At 38.2% G+C, this 15,180-nt stretch overlaps 1 long non-coding RNA gene across 1 annotated transcript; it reads left to right on the top strand.

Moving 5' to 3' along the window:
* The first annotated feature begins 5,201 nt into the window (after positions 1 to 5,201).
* LOC123072383 (uncharacterized) lies at positions 5,202 to 12,395 on the top strand. Its single transcript, XR_006435077.1, has 2 exons — positions 5,202 to 5,576; positions 11,864 to 12,395. It is a non-coding gene; the product is annotated as an uncharacterized lncRNA (long non-coding RNA).
* The last annotated feature ends 2,785 nt before the right edge of the window (positions 12,396 to 15,180 follow it).

The raw sequence follows: 15,180 nt of genomic DNA, 5'->3' as shown, positions 1-15,180 counted from the left end.
TCCCGCCGCTTGGCCTGGCCAAAACAGACCTTTAGTACCGGGTCGTGGAACCAACCGGTACTAAAGATCCATCCTATATATACAACAGTTGAAAAAATTCACTTTCCCTCTCTGTTTCTTCCCTCCGTCGCGCCGCCCTGTCCCGATCGACGCCGTCCCTGTCGACGTCGCCGCCCCCGCCCCTCGTCGCCGACCCCGACCGTCCCCGCCCCTCATCGCCACCCCCGTCGACGTCGCCGCCTCGGCCGTCCCCATCCCCGCGCCCCTGCCGCCCCGTCACCGCGCCCCGCCCCGTCGTCGCTGCCCCGTCCCGTCGCCCCATTGTCGCCGCCCCATCCCGTCGCCCCGTCGTCGCCTCGCCGGTGAGCTAGCCCGGCCACCATGTTCACACACACACATTACACACTACACACACACACATTACACACTACACACACACACATTACAGATTTTTTTTCTGTTTTTAGTTATAGAAATGTTAGAAATTATTTTGTTTTGTAGTTATAGAAATATTTTTAGAAATGTTAGTTATATAGAAATGTTATAAATTTTTCCTGTTTTTTAGTTATAGAAATATTAGAAATGTTATAATTGTTTCCTGTTTTTTAGTTATAGAAATATTTATAAAAATGTTAGCAATTTTTCGGTTTTTTAGTTATAGAAATATTAGAAATGTTAGTTATATAATCAGAAATGTTAGAAATTTTAGAATTAGTTTTAGTTAGATGAATTAGATTAATGTCAAATTGTTAGAATTTGCATATAGAATGTTAGATTAATGTTACTTTTTGCGGGCATATAGTATTTGTTCTCGACGATATGCCCGGCCCGCATCCTCGCCGTCGACCCGTTCGTGACGATGTCATGCTTCAGAGGACCCATGTCCGGGACTGGGCTCCGCCGGGCTAGCACTGGGAGGTGCTAACTGGAGGGGCGCGCTGCTTGGTGAGGAACCTGGCCTCGGGTCCCATCGTCGACCCTGATCTCCTTTGGTGGCGTTCGCATGGGCCACATTCGGTGCATAGGCAGCCGGCCCCGCCGGAGGTGGTGCGTCGCCGTGTCAGGGAGGAAGACGAGCACGTCCATCGCTACATGGCTGCTATGGACGACGTCAGGTTCTCCACTACTTGGCAGGTTCTTTGGGCAGATGACCGGATATATGATCCTGTGATGGTTCCTTCTCTTTGGGTGTCCACCGCCCGCGCCCCACGAACCATGAGTGGCGCCCTAGATTCTTCTGTAGTACTCGATCTTTATTAGGTACCTAGCCAGTGATGTATTCGATATATAATATTCGAGACGATGTATTCGAGATTATATATATTATTCGAGACGATGATGTATATTCGAGATTATATATTAATCGAGATGATACATATATATATTGCCAATTTATATGATTCAGTTTTTCCTTATTGATTGCATCCATGCATTGTAATTTGAATACTAAATTGTTCTATATTTCTTCTGTATTAGTTAAGTAAAAGCTATGGCGGACAATACCAGCAGAGACAGAGAAGAGGAATTGTTCGACATCATACGCAGCCCTGGCAGGCTAGATGATCTGAATGAAGCAGATGACGGCTCCCAATATCTGAACAATACCGAAGAGGGTGATAAAAAGATATTCGATCTCGACGACCGAGCCGATGAAGTCATGAACTATGATTCTGATTATGATGACACAAACAATGTTTATGATGACACGGAGAATGCTGATCTTCAAATAACAAAGACTACCGGCGAGGTATATTTATATAAGCAGGTATCTGGTGATCATCACATGTTTTTATATATTTTAAGATAGATGAACGAATCGATCTTCTTCTTTCAGCCCTCCGGATCGAGCAAATCTGCTTCTACAGACAGGATGAAGATGTATGAAATGAAAGAATCTGGACGCTATGGCATTGGGTTCATTAACCCAAATACCATTAATGAGGACATATGGAAATTTCCATTTTATCAAGCAGGTGTAGAGGAAAGCATGCTAGAGTTCTTGAAGCGCCTAAATAGCAATGAAGATAAACTACTTCCTTACAACTTCCCGTGAGTCACACTGTCTTGTACTACAAATTATGTTTTTGCTTACTAGCTAGCTAGATGTTAATAATTAAGTGTATACGGTTTACGGTAGTTGATTAATTTTATGCACATGCCTGCTTATTTAAGACATGCAAACGTGTGCGCATGCAGTTGGCACTGGGTCTTGATAGACATTAAAGTTGAGGAAGGAAAATTGAATTACCGGAATCACTAACTAAAGAAGAAAGTGAAGGAAATATGCCCTAGAGGCAATAATAAAGTTATTATTTATTTCCTTATTTCATGATAAATGTTTATTATTCATGCTAGAATTGTATTAACCGAAAATATGATACATGTGTGAATACATAGACAAACATATAGTCACTAATATGCCTCTACTTGACTAGCTCATTAATCAAAGATGGTTATGTTTCCTAACCATAGACATGTGTTGTCATTTGATTAATGGGATCACATCATTAGAAGAATGATGTGATTGACATGACCCATTCCGTTAGCCTAGCACTTGATCGTTTAGTATGTTGCTATTGCTTTCTTCATGACTTATACATGTTCTTATAACTATGAGATTATGCAACTCCCGTTTACCGGAGGAACACTTTGGGTGCTACCAAACATCACAACGTAACTGGGTGATTATAAAGGAGTACTACAGGTGTCTCCAAAGGTACATGTTGGGTTGGCGTATTTTGAGATTAGGTTTTGTCACTCCGATTGTCGGAGAGGTATCTCTAGGCGCTCTCGGTAATGCACATCACTATAAGCCTTGCAAGCAATGTGACTAATGAGTTAGTTGCGGGATGATGCATTACGTAACGAGTAAGGAGACTTGCCGGTAACGAGATTGAACTAGGTATTGGATACCGACGATCGAATCTCGGGCAAGTAACATACCGATGACAAAGGGAACAAAGTATGTTGTTATGCGGTTTGACCGATAAAGATCTTCGTAGAATATGTAGGAGCCAATATGGGCATCCAGGTTCCGCTATTGGTTATTGACCAAGAATAGTTCTAGGTCATGTCTACATAGTTCTCGAACCCGTAGGGTCCGCATGCTTAAGGTTTCGATGACAGTTATATTATGAGTTTATGAGTTTTGATATACCGAAGGAGTTCGGAGTCCCGGATGAGATCGGGGACATGACGAGGAGTCTCGAAATGGTCGAGACGTAAAGATCGATATATTGGATGACTATATTCGGAATTCGGAAAGGTTCCGAGTGATTCGGGTATTTTCGGAGTACCGGAGAGTTACGGGAATTCGTCGGGGAGTATATGGGCCTTATTGGGCTATACGGGAATAGAGGAGAGAGGCCGAAAGGAAGGAGGCGCGCAGCCCCCCTCTGGTCCGAATTGGACAAGGGGTGCGGCCCCCTTTTCCTTCCTCCTCTCCCCCTCTTTCCCCCTTCTCCTACTCCAACAAGGAAGGAGGGAGTCCTACTCCCGGTGGGAGTAGGACTCCCCTTGGCGCGCCCCTCCAAGGCCGGCCGCCCCCTTCCCCTTGCTCCTTTATATACGGGGGCAGGGGGCACCTCTAGGGACAACACAAGTTGATCTACGGATCGTTCCTTAGCCGTGTGCGGTGCCCCCCTCCACCATATTTCACCTCGGTCAATATCGTCGCGGAGTTTAGGCGAAGCTCTGCGCCAGTAGAGCATCATCATCGTCACGACGCCGTCGTGCTGACGGAACTCATCCCCGAAGCTTTGCTGGATCAGAGCCCGGGGATCGTCATCGAGCTGAACGTGTGCTGAACTCGAAGATGCCGTACGTTCGGTACTTGGATCGGTCGGATCGTGAAGACGTACGACTACATCAACCGAGTTGTCATAACGCTTCCGCTTACGGTCTACGAGGGTACGTGGACAACACTCTTCCCTCTCGTTGCTATGCCATCACCATGATCTTGCGTGTACGTAGGAATTTTTTTGAAATTACTACGTTCCTCAATAGAAAGTGACTTCACCATCGTGAATGGGATAGTCAACAGGTAATTTTAATCATTATTAACTATATATATCTCGACCTATTATTAGTTCGTCATTTCCTGATATGAACTATTTAATAACCCCTTTATTAATTTTCTTTTCCGACGGGCAGGGCATGGGCAAAGTTCATCAAGGTGACTCCAGGCGACTGGAAACAAAAGTTGTTTTGGCATCGACCAAAGGTAAGTACTCCCTCCGTCCGAAAATACTCGTCGGAGGAATGGATGTATCTAGATGTATTTTAGTTTTAGATAGATTCATTTTTATGCATTCCTCCGACAAGTATTTCCGGACGGAGGGAGTAATTAAGTAGTACTAGCTAGCTACCATCTCTTTAATTCTTGTTTCAATATCATTAATTAATTATCATGCTTGATTAATCATTATATGATTCAATTCCATTCTCATAAAGGCCCTGAAGCAGGCGCCGGGGAATAATCTATGTGCATTCTACGTTTGCGAGAACATTCGCATGATGACGTCCGAAAGGAGCAGATCTGATAGACAGGACTGGGTACGTTTGTCAGAACACTATTCACAACATTATCGATATCTAGTCACACAACTAACACACATGCATATTGATCTCCTTCTTAACAGTTCAGAGAGGTGCGGGATAAGCTCCTATCATCGGACCGCATACTAGCACTTCAAGAGGAAATAGCCGAATTTTTGCTCGACCAGGTCATAAATCCCAAAGGAGGATATTATTACCCGCTACCGCCCCGATAAACCACTTGTCATCGTGTTCCGGAGGCACCAAGGCAACATATGTAGGAGAAATTGTATATGTATATATATACATGTGTATGTGTGAATAATGGTGTTGGTTGTGAGACATTCGATGATATATATACATGTGTATATATATACATGTGTATATATATCCGCGCCCGAATAATTGATAGAAATTCCAAATATTGATAAGGTATTATCAATTATATGGGCAGGGAGGACCCCTGTAAATAAAAAAAATTAAGCAATGTCTAATATCTAAGCAAGTTAAATAAGATTTAAATTAAATGAATACGCAGTGTTGAATATTTAAGCAGCCTTGGCATGTATGTACGCATAAACTGACACAAGGATTCCTAAGGAAGAGCTACCTATCTGAAGGCATGAAGAAGTGCATCGCTGGCAAGCGAAGAAGAAAATAAGAGCCAGCCAATTATCCACAGAGAGACAATGCCCACGTGAACAAAGCAAAGATTTGATAGATTCCTGAAGATTGAAGTTTGTCGGGGCACTATCTCTCGCTCTTATCCATCGCCTAGAGGGACACGCATGCATCCCTACTACATATAAAATAAGAGGTGCATTCTCCCGGAAGCCATCCAGAGAGATGCTCTCTCGCCTATAAAAGGAGACACTTGTTGCGAAGAGAAAAATAACGCCAGACGGAGAAGAGCCACCAGCCACCGATAGAGCAAAGAGTTGCGACCCAGCTAGCAAACTCGTTGCTCAGTAGTAGTTTTCCTCCTGCAATAAGAGCCACCATATCCAGAGCATTGTAAGGCTCAAGAAGGTAGTTAGAAGGTAATTTTTCTTTAGTTTGTGTAATCCCTTCGGGGCCTCTCGAAAGGGAAAGCCATATGTAAATTATGTTGTAGAAATCATGTAGTTTCTTGGTTTCACTTGGTGCTTTTATTTATGAATTTATGGGACGAGTTCTTATGCTAGGGATCTTATAGGAGAAACCTCTGCGTGTGTAGTTCTCTGTGTAGCTCAGAGTGGCGTTTGAATGAGAACCTTGTGGCCGTAGAGAAGTGTTCCCTTCGGGTAGAACTGCCTGGGAAGATGATAGGAATTTACCCCATAAATTTGCAATTAAAACTGCTAAGTGAACGTAACTAGCTACATCTGATACAACATAATGATAAATATGGTGAGTACTGAGTAGGATTTTACACCACTGCGTACATTCGTCGGTCGATTTGTTGGCCTCGCCAGCCCAGAATAGATCCTGTATCAAATAAATAATCTAGTTAGAACGTGAAGGTAATCATATTGAATTAAATATTACTGTGACTAGTGAAAATACTATTCTAAATAGTGTTTTAAATAGTAAAGCACTTTCGTGAATACTGCCCTACCTAGTGAATAGTAAATACTATTCAAGATAAAAAGTACGTCCTGTCTACCACTTTCACCTAATCACATATTAACCTAATCAAAATCTTAATTAATATTGATTAGAGTATATTAGTAAAATATTGATATCCCTATATTGTTGGTATCAGATCCAGCGTGTAATCATTGAAAGGTTAAAATATTTAAACTTAGAAGTTAGCGCAGGTAAAGTAATAAATATTAAGGAAAATCTAAATATAAGGTGTAGAGTAAATTCTTCTGAAGAGCATATCTGGCATTCATCTCATAGCCAGTTAAATACAGTCGTCTATTTGATATATAAATTTTACATAACTTGGGGAAAAAGACAAGATAATTTAGACCAAAAATTTGAAAGTTAGGATTGAATAATAAAATTGATCTAGCTTTACATAAGCTAGAGGAAGCAAAAGCAAGACAGAATACATTTTCCAAGAATAACGATTATATTAAAGAGGAAGTGTTATCAATAGGCCGTTACTTAAGTAAAGGCAAAGAGTCACTCCCATGCACTGAATCAAGACAAGATATACTTGAAATAAAAAAGTTGGTGTAGGAGGTTAAAACTTTGATTATCTCATAATTATATGACCGAATATACTCAAGCATTAAACGAAGTAGCTAAATACCTATCACCTCCTGTCGGGTTTTCTGATCACGACTCCCCAAAAGAAGATTCCAAAGTAATAGTAAGACAAAATAACACAATCATCCAACTATTAATTCAAGTATTAGATAAGCTAAAAAGTGTTCAAAGCAACAAAGAAATTGTGTTATCATCATCTGGAATAGTTGCCTCTACTAAAAATATTAATTCAGAAAAATGGACGTATCTAAAGGCTTCCTTAGACGAGACAAAACTCTCCAATTAGTAAGGCAAGATTCAAGGCCTCTAGCCATGAAGCATAGATTATCATGCAAAGCTGATGATATCGATAGCATTGAAGAAGTTATAGATATACAAAGAGATCTAGAAAGATATCAAAAAGATACCCTAAGAAAAATAAAACCACAACAAGTATATCACATGGGTATGTTTGAAAGTAAGAGTGGTCTATACAGAATATCTCGAGAAGTAGAATTAAGTGTGTTAACACACCCAGTAGATTTAAGAATTGTAAGCAAAAATATTGAAAATGAACTAAAATATTGTGGTTATAAATATATTCACCAAGGTATGTATATCATAGGAATTAAAGATATGACAAGGAAGAAATTAGGTGCAAAGGTTTTGATAACATTATTAGACAGAAGATGGGAATCAGTAGACAAAGCAGCATTAGGATTTTTGGAAAGAGACATGAATGAAAATAGATTAATAACCTATATAGCTCCAGACCTAATGATGCCCGTAAAAGAATTTATTGAAAAATTGAGTTTTGGTTTCCAAACTAAAGGTTATGAAGATTTTAAAGGAACAAATTTGCTAGTAAGCATAGAATTTATAGGAAGGCTCACTAATAGAAGTAGCTCCAGATATAGAGTAAATGTGGATGACGTAATTGATAGCATGCAATCAAAAGGTATTAAATTTATGAATCCTCTTAAAATTGGCTCTGAAGAAAGAGCAGGAGAAGAATGGAAGATAGGAGAATTAATAGAGAAAAAAGAATTAAAGCAACCTGAAAACTACATAAGCTATCAAAATTGTGAAGGAAGTAGCAGTATTCGGTTTATGAACTATAAAGCTGCATCAATAGAAGACTTTGAATCATTTATGTCAGAATCAGAAATTAATGATGATAAGAATAAAGGTATATCTGAATATATGGAAAAGGCTAATTTAGATGATGAAATAATTCATTGGGAAAAGAAGCTAAAGCATATTGAATGGGAATATAGTCATTCTATGACAAAGGATTGGCCAAAAATTAGAGAAAGCGAGCTATTTATCATTAGAGAAATTGCAAGGTTAAAGAAACTAAAAAATGATAAAAAAGTCTGCCACTAGTAGTTCAAGCATGGAAGATAAAATTATAGCATCCGAAGAAAGAAAAGCAAATGCTATTATTAATAAAAATCCTATCAGTAATAATAATAATAAAGATGAGAATATTATCCAAAAAGAAGAAATTGTTAGTGACGAAGAGCAATGGGATATCACTAATAAGTTATTATTAGAAAGTTATGAAGAAGAGGAGGAATTAATAAAAGAGATGTGGTCAGAAGATGAAAGATATGATGATTCAGAACAAAATAGTGACTTCTATAACTCACTAGATGATGTGGGACTACATAATTTAGAGAATGCAATGGAAGCCATGGAAGTAGAAAGTAGTGGTAAAAGAAGAAGGGGATATGGAGAATCATCTGTAAAAAGGGAAGGAGATAGAGAGAGACCTACCAGATCAGCTGGACAATGGCCTCCAGAAAAAGATGACTATCAACCTACGTATATCCCTGGATAATATAGATATATGGGTACTAAAAGAAGAGATTTTGAAAAACCAGTGCAATTACAAAATTATAAGAACGATGGCGCTATATTAAACCTAGCAGCTCATGATCCAATAGATTGGCCGAATATAATCAGCATATGGAAAGGTTTAATAGTTCAAAAATATATACAAAATCAGTATAGCATATGCACTAAGGTAGAAAATATGCTAACATATCTTGAAACATTTTTAGGAGAATCTGTAAAAGTTCTTTGGGAACAATGGGTAGAATCATACCCTAGTCAATATGAAGAATTAAAAAGGGCAGCAAGTAATCCTAATAACTTTGCGAATGTTATCTCAAATATGATCATAGCAGAAGATCCAGAATTAGGACATACCTCATTACAAAATGAAAGATTAAGAGAAATAGAAAAATTAACATTAACTAGCTGGAAAGGTATCAAAGAATTTTCCCAGCATTATTTGTATAATGCTACTACTGCTAAACAAGGTTTTAATGTAGGCGTAGTAGAGAGGTATTTTAATAAGTTGCCTGACCCCCTAGGGTCAATAATATTTGAAGAATATAAAAAGGAAACGACAGGAAACGTGGTAAATATATATCAAGTTGTAACATTTGTTTTCAAACAATTAAGAAAGGTGTGTACTAGTATTCAAGCCCAAAGTTCTATGAAGAAATCAGATTATAATTTTTGCAATAACATAGTCCAAATACCACTTACGTATGGAGAAGAAAGGCATAGGAAAAACAAATATTATAAAACCCAGAGGAGAGATAATAGAAATTTTAGAACAAAGAAACGATATTTCTTAAGAAGATCAGACAATAGAGCCCCATTCTTGCATAAAAGAAATGTAAGAAGATATAATCCTAAGAAAACCTATGATAAAACATGCAGGTGTTTCATATGTAACTCACCGGATCATTTAAGTAGAACTTTCCCTAATAAAGACCAAAAAAGATACTCTAGCAAATATGAAGAACAAGAGAGAGTGTTAATTATAGATAGCGTTAATGAAAATATATTAGTATGTGATGATGAAATAAAAGATGACGAGTCAATATATTCAATTATAGAAACAGATGAAGTAGAAAATGAGGCTCCAGAATATGAATCAAGTGAAGATGAAATAGACCTAATAGATGATTTGGCCGGTTTAAAAATTGAAATGATGAACCAAGTAGATTGTGAACACGATTGGATTAGAGGAAAAGGTGATTATAACATAAAATGTGTTTTCTGTATATATTACCCAAGCCAAGATAATAGGTTCACATGTAGCCTGTGTTTAAAACAAGCATGTGCCTCATGTCTAAGAGCCAATAATCAAAAATGGAGATAAGAGATAGAATTGGAACCAGAAGAGCGAATATTATCCAGTAGGGTTAGAAATTTAGAAAATAGAATAAATAAGCTAGAAGCAGAGCTAGAAAAACTTAAAGATGAGTTAGAAAATAGTAAAGAGCAAAATAATAATGTTCCAAAAAACACTGAAATGAAAGAGCAAATGGTAACAGTAAGGGATAAAAAAGGAGACATATTGATACAATTGAAAGACGCAATTACTAGTTTTGGAAACAAATATATTGTTCGATTACCATTCAAAGAAGTGTTAGGAATAAGGATCCCAGTTAAGAATGTTCTGAAGCCAAATATTTCATATAAAATACTGGCACTATTAGATACTGGTTGCACTAAGAATATCATTCATGATAAATATTTTATGAGATGTCCCGAAATAGTTGAAACTATAGATGATAATAAAGCTGAAGTATCTACCGATATGTCAGGAATAAAGAAGATACATAATCAGGTAGCATATAATATTGAAGCTTACATAAATGGCACAAAATATATAATAGATGAAATTCCAATAAGAGATTTGTCAGTAATAAATGATGACATGATAATAGGGTTAAGATTTTTACAACAATCTTTACAAACCACAATTATACATGAAGAAGGGGTAACATTTATATTCCTTATCAAGATAATGTTCCATACATATCTGAAGTAAGAAAACAAAGAAAGTCCTTACAAAATGTGGAAATATCTAATTTAGAGGATGAATATGGCACAAGTCCAGATCCCCTTGAATTTTGTAAATATCTAACTTAGTGAGACCATAGAAGAATATCATATAGAAAATACATGTACAGAATGCACTGGGTTGCAACCATTCTCTCCAAATTGGTATAGAGATATAAAATCTAAAAAGGATTATTCCAAACCAAGGAGGAATATGTCTTCTTTGGAGAAGAAAATAGGCTGAAAGTATTTCAGCCAAATACATTCAATTTCAAGCCAAAGGCTCATATCAAGCTTGATGAAGTTCAACGCTGCACATTGGATAATTTCTGGTTCCAATATACCACCAAAAGAGAGGAAAAGGGCTATATGCTTTCAATCTTGAATAGCTTGTCAGAATATTTCAACGAACTAAACAAAAAATTGCCAAAAAAGGTTGAAATGCCAAAAGGAGAAATACTATATATTATATTTGACGGAAATAAGCCTGGCATATATCTGGAATGGGAAAACATTATGATTCAAAAATTAGATGCAAAAAGAGAAGGAAAAGATTTTAACATTCAAAAGATATGATAATATAGATGACGCCTTATCTTGGGCAAGATTATTATATTGACCCAAAAGCTAAAGACTGTATCCAAATGAGAAGAGGCATACCTGCTTCACCAACTCCTGCAAAAGGGGAGGCATCAAGTTCTAAGAATATAAAGAAGGAAGAATCTCCAAAATATCAAACATATCAAGAATGCCTTCTAAAGAGGCTTGACCCTTTAGACAGTGAATACATAGATCAAGAATTGGATAAAAGATTTGAAGAATTTTCAAAAATAATAAAGAAAGAATTAAAAGAAGAAATATTAAAAGAATTAAGGCATGAAATGGATGAAAAATTTGAAGAAATAAAGAACGAATGTGATCAAAAATATGATTTCAGTCTGCTAAATGATGTCGATAATATGGACATAGCAGGGCACGGGCAAAATCCTGAATGAAGCCCAAACTGCATATATTGATATTACTATCAATTATTCGGGCACGGAGGACATATCTCCGACCCGAATATTGATAGAAATTCCAAATATTGATAAGGTATTATCAATTATATGGGCAGGGAGGACCCCCCTGTAAATAAAAAAAATTAAGCAATGTCTAATATCTAAGCAAGTTAAATTAAATTTAAATTAAATGAATATGCAGTGTTGAATATTTAAGCAGCCTTGGCATGTATGTACGCATACACTGACACAAGAATTCCTAAGGAAGAGCTACCTATCTGAAGGCATGAAGAAGTGCATCGCTGGCAAGCGAAGAAGAAAAGAAGAGCCAACCAATTATCCACAGAGGGACAATGCCCACGTGAACAAAGCAAAGATTTGATAGATTCCTGAAGATTGAAGTTTGTCGGGGCACTATCTCTCGCTCTTATCCATCGCCTAGAGGGACACGCATGCATCCCTACTACATATAAAATAAGAGGTGCATTCTCCCGGAAGCCATCCAAAGAGCTGCTCTCTCGCCTATAAAAGGAGACACTTGCTGCGAAGAGAAAAAGGACACCAGACGGAGAAGAGCCACTAGCCACCGGTAGAGCAAAGAGTTGCGACCCAGCTAGCAAGCTCGTTGCTCAGTAGTAGTAGTAGTAGTAGTAGTTTTCCTCCTTCAATAAGAGACACCATATCCAGAGCATTGTAAGGCTCAAGAAGGTAGTTAGAAGGTAATTTTCTTTAGTTTGTGTAATCCCTTCGGGGCCTCCCGAAAGGGAAAGCCATATGTAAATTATGTTGTGGAAATCATGTAGTTTCTTGGTTTCACTTGGTGCTTTTATTTATAAATTTATGAGACGAGTTCTTATGCTAGGGATCCTATAGGAGAAACATCTGCGTGTGTAGTTCTCTGTGTAGCCCAGAGTGGCGTTTGAATGAGAACCTTGTGGAGGTAGAGAAGTATTCCCTTCGGGTGGAACTGCCTGAGAAGATGATAGGAATTTACCCCATAAATTTGCAATTAAAATTGCTAAGTGAATGTAACTAGCTACATCTGATACAACATAATGATAAATATGATGAGTACTGAGTAGGATTTTACACCACTGCGTACATTCATCGGTCGATTTGTTGGCCTCGCCAGCCCAGAATAGATCATGTATCAAATAAATAATCTAGTTAGAACGTGAAGGTAATCATATTGAATTAAATATTACTGTGAATAGTGAAAATACTATTCTAAATAATGTTTTAAATAGTAAAGCACTTTTGTGAATAGTGTCCTACCTAGTGAATAGTAATACTATTCAAGATAAAAAGTACGTCCTGTCTACCACTTTCACCTAATCACATATTAACCTAATCAAAATCTTAATTAATATTGATTAGAGTATATTAGTAAAAGATTGATATCCCTATATTGTTGGTATATATATATATATATATATATATATATATATATATATATATATGCGGTACTATGTACGAGAAAATCTATTTATATATATGCATAACATGTACAATTTGTAGTATCGTGAAATACAAGCAAACAAAAAAAATGGAATGGGAAATAAAGCAAAAAAAACTCAAATATTTAGTACCGGTTGGTGTTACCAACCGGTACTAATGTCCTACACGCACACGGGTCTGGCTCGTGCCACGTGGTGTCACTTTAGTGCCAGTTCGTGACGAACCGGTACTAAAAGGGGGCCTTTAGTCCCTACTCTTTAATGTCGGTTGGCAAACCGGCACTAAAGGCCGTTATGAACCGGCACTAAAGACCGTTACGAACCGGCACTAAAGGCCGGTTCTGCACTAGTGTTATAACACTTTACCATAATTTTTAAGTTTTTAACACAAAACCGCAACTTCTGAACTAATTCTCAATATTGAGCCCAAATCTACCAGTCAACTTCTTTTAATAGACAATCTGATTGATTGGGCCCACATCTTAGGACCTAAGCAGGAAAACGGTGGCATGTGCGCATCTCCTATGTGGCCTACCATTTCCTCCTCTTGCCATCTCGCACCGACACTATGAAGTCCACCGACGCATTGATCAGGGAGTTGGTTGTTGTTGGGGTGGTCAAAATTCTGCCACAGGACGATCACTCCAAGCATCCTCGATGGCGAGGTTCCTAGTGTCTCAAATCCGCGCCCACATGTGACTCTCCTTGGCGATGGAGTTCCAAATGATCTTGACGTTGTAATCAGTGAGGATGAGCACGTTGTAGTGGTCGTGCAGAACGAGGTGGCAGCCCTGATTGTGCACAACGTGGCAGCACGGATGTGCTGGCAGCGCCCGTCCGGACTATGGCATGGCCGGCGGGGTGCGCGAACTAGACAGAAAGGTCCTGGGGAGGACGAGCGCGTCTCTAATACCATGGAGCACAAGGCAGGAGCCTTGTCTATGCATAACTCGGTATAGTGCATGTGCCATGCTGTCCAGACGACAACATGGTTGGGGGGAGTGCACCAGACGAAGAAGGTGAATATGGTGTATTTTTTTCTGGGGTAGATGGCGTAGAAGCTGCAGGTGAACGCGTTGTCGAGGAGACGATGATGTTGTATGCACACTGCTATGTTACACTTTTTTTTTGCTAATACACTGCTATGTTACAGATATTCAGTTAGCGCCACGTAAGAGGGAATTTGTCGCCTAGAGCCTGACATGTGGGCCCAATCATTCAAATTGGCTCTTAAAAGAAGTTGATAGATAGATTTGGGCCCAATGTTGAGAATTAGTCCAGCAGTTATGGTTTTGTGTTAACAAACTCAAAAGTTGTGGTAAAGTGTTATAAGTTTCCGCAAAGTTGTGGTTTTGTGTTAAAAATCTCAAATGTTGTGGTAAAGTGTTATAAGTTATCCTGAAATTGTGATTTTGTGTAATTAACTCTTGTGATTAATGATACACGTGGTTACCTCAAAAAGAAAAAACATGCACAACTAAGATGAATTTGAGATCTCAGGGCGCAATATAACAAGATGCCGTCAACAAATATTATTTGCTGATGCTGTTATTACTCGCCCATTAACAGGCTTTAGTTTTATATTAGTTTTATTAGGCTGCCCTATGTAAAGATAGGAAGAGTGTCCATAAATCAGTTCATGTTTCGATCATGACAGGGAAGCAAAACATTCAAGCTCTTTTATACTTACTAGCCATACCCGCGCGGCGGCAATGCCGCGCCCCATCAATACGTTATGTATTGATACATTACCCTTGAGAAACATCTTTTTCTTTCTAACGTGGTAGTAGTGTCTGCTTATAGATGATAGTTTATGTTATTCTATATTGTATATATAGAGATATTTCTCTATTGATGTAATGTCTTTGTTTATGTCTTAGACGATTCAGAAGGGGTTGGTTGGATGTATGGCATCGCACCTGCTAATGCTGCGCCTGACCATAGTGCCATGCTCCTTGGACTAAACAATTCAAATTGGTAAATTTTTTGTCAAGAAAATCTGCTAATTTCTAAAATTTGCCACTGAAATCGTGCAAAACAATCTTGGCCACTATAATCTGCCAAACTGTTCACTTATGCTGTTCATTTCAGTTAGAAGCAAATTTCTGAAAATAAAAACTTCGCTAGTTGTATATCTTTTAAAG

The sequence above is a fragment of the Triticum aestivum genome, chromosome 3B (genome assembly GCF_018294505.1).
Source record: "Triticum aestivum cultivar Chinese Spring chromosome 3B, IWGSC CS RefSeq v2.1, whole genome shotgun sequence".
In the NCBI taxonomy this organism is placed as follows: Eukaryota; Viridiplantae; Streptophyta; class Magnoliopsida; order Poales; family Poaceae; genus Triticum; species Triticum aestivum.
The sequence above is the reverse complement of the archived record's forward strand: the minus strand, read 5'-3'. Positions and strand labels throughout refer to the sequence as shown.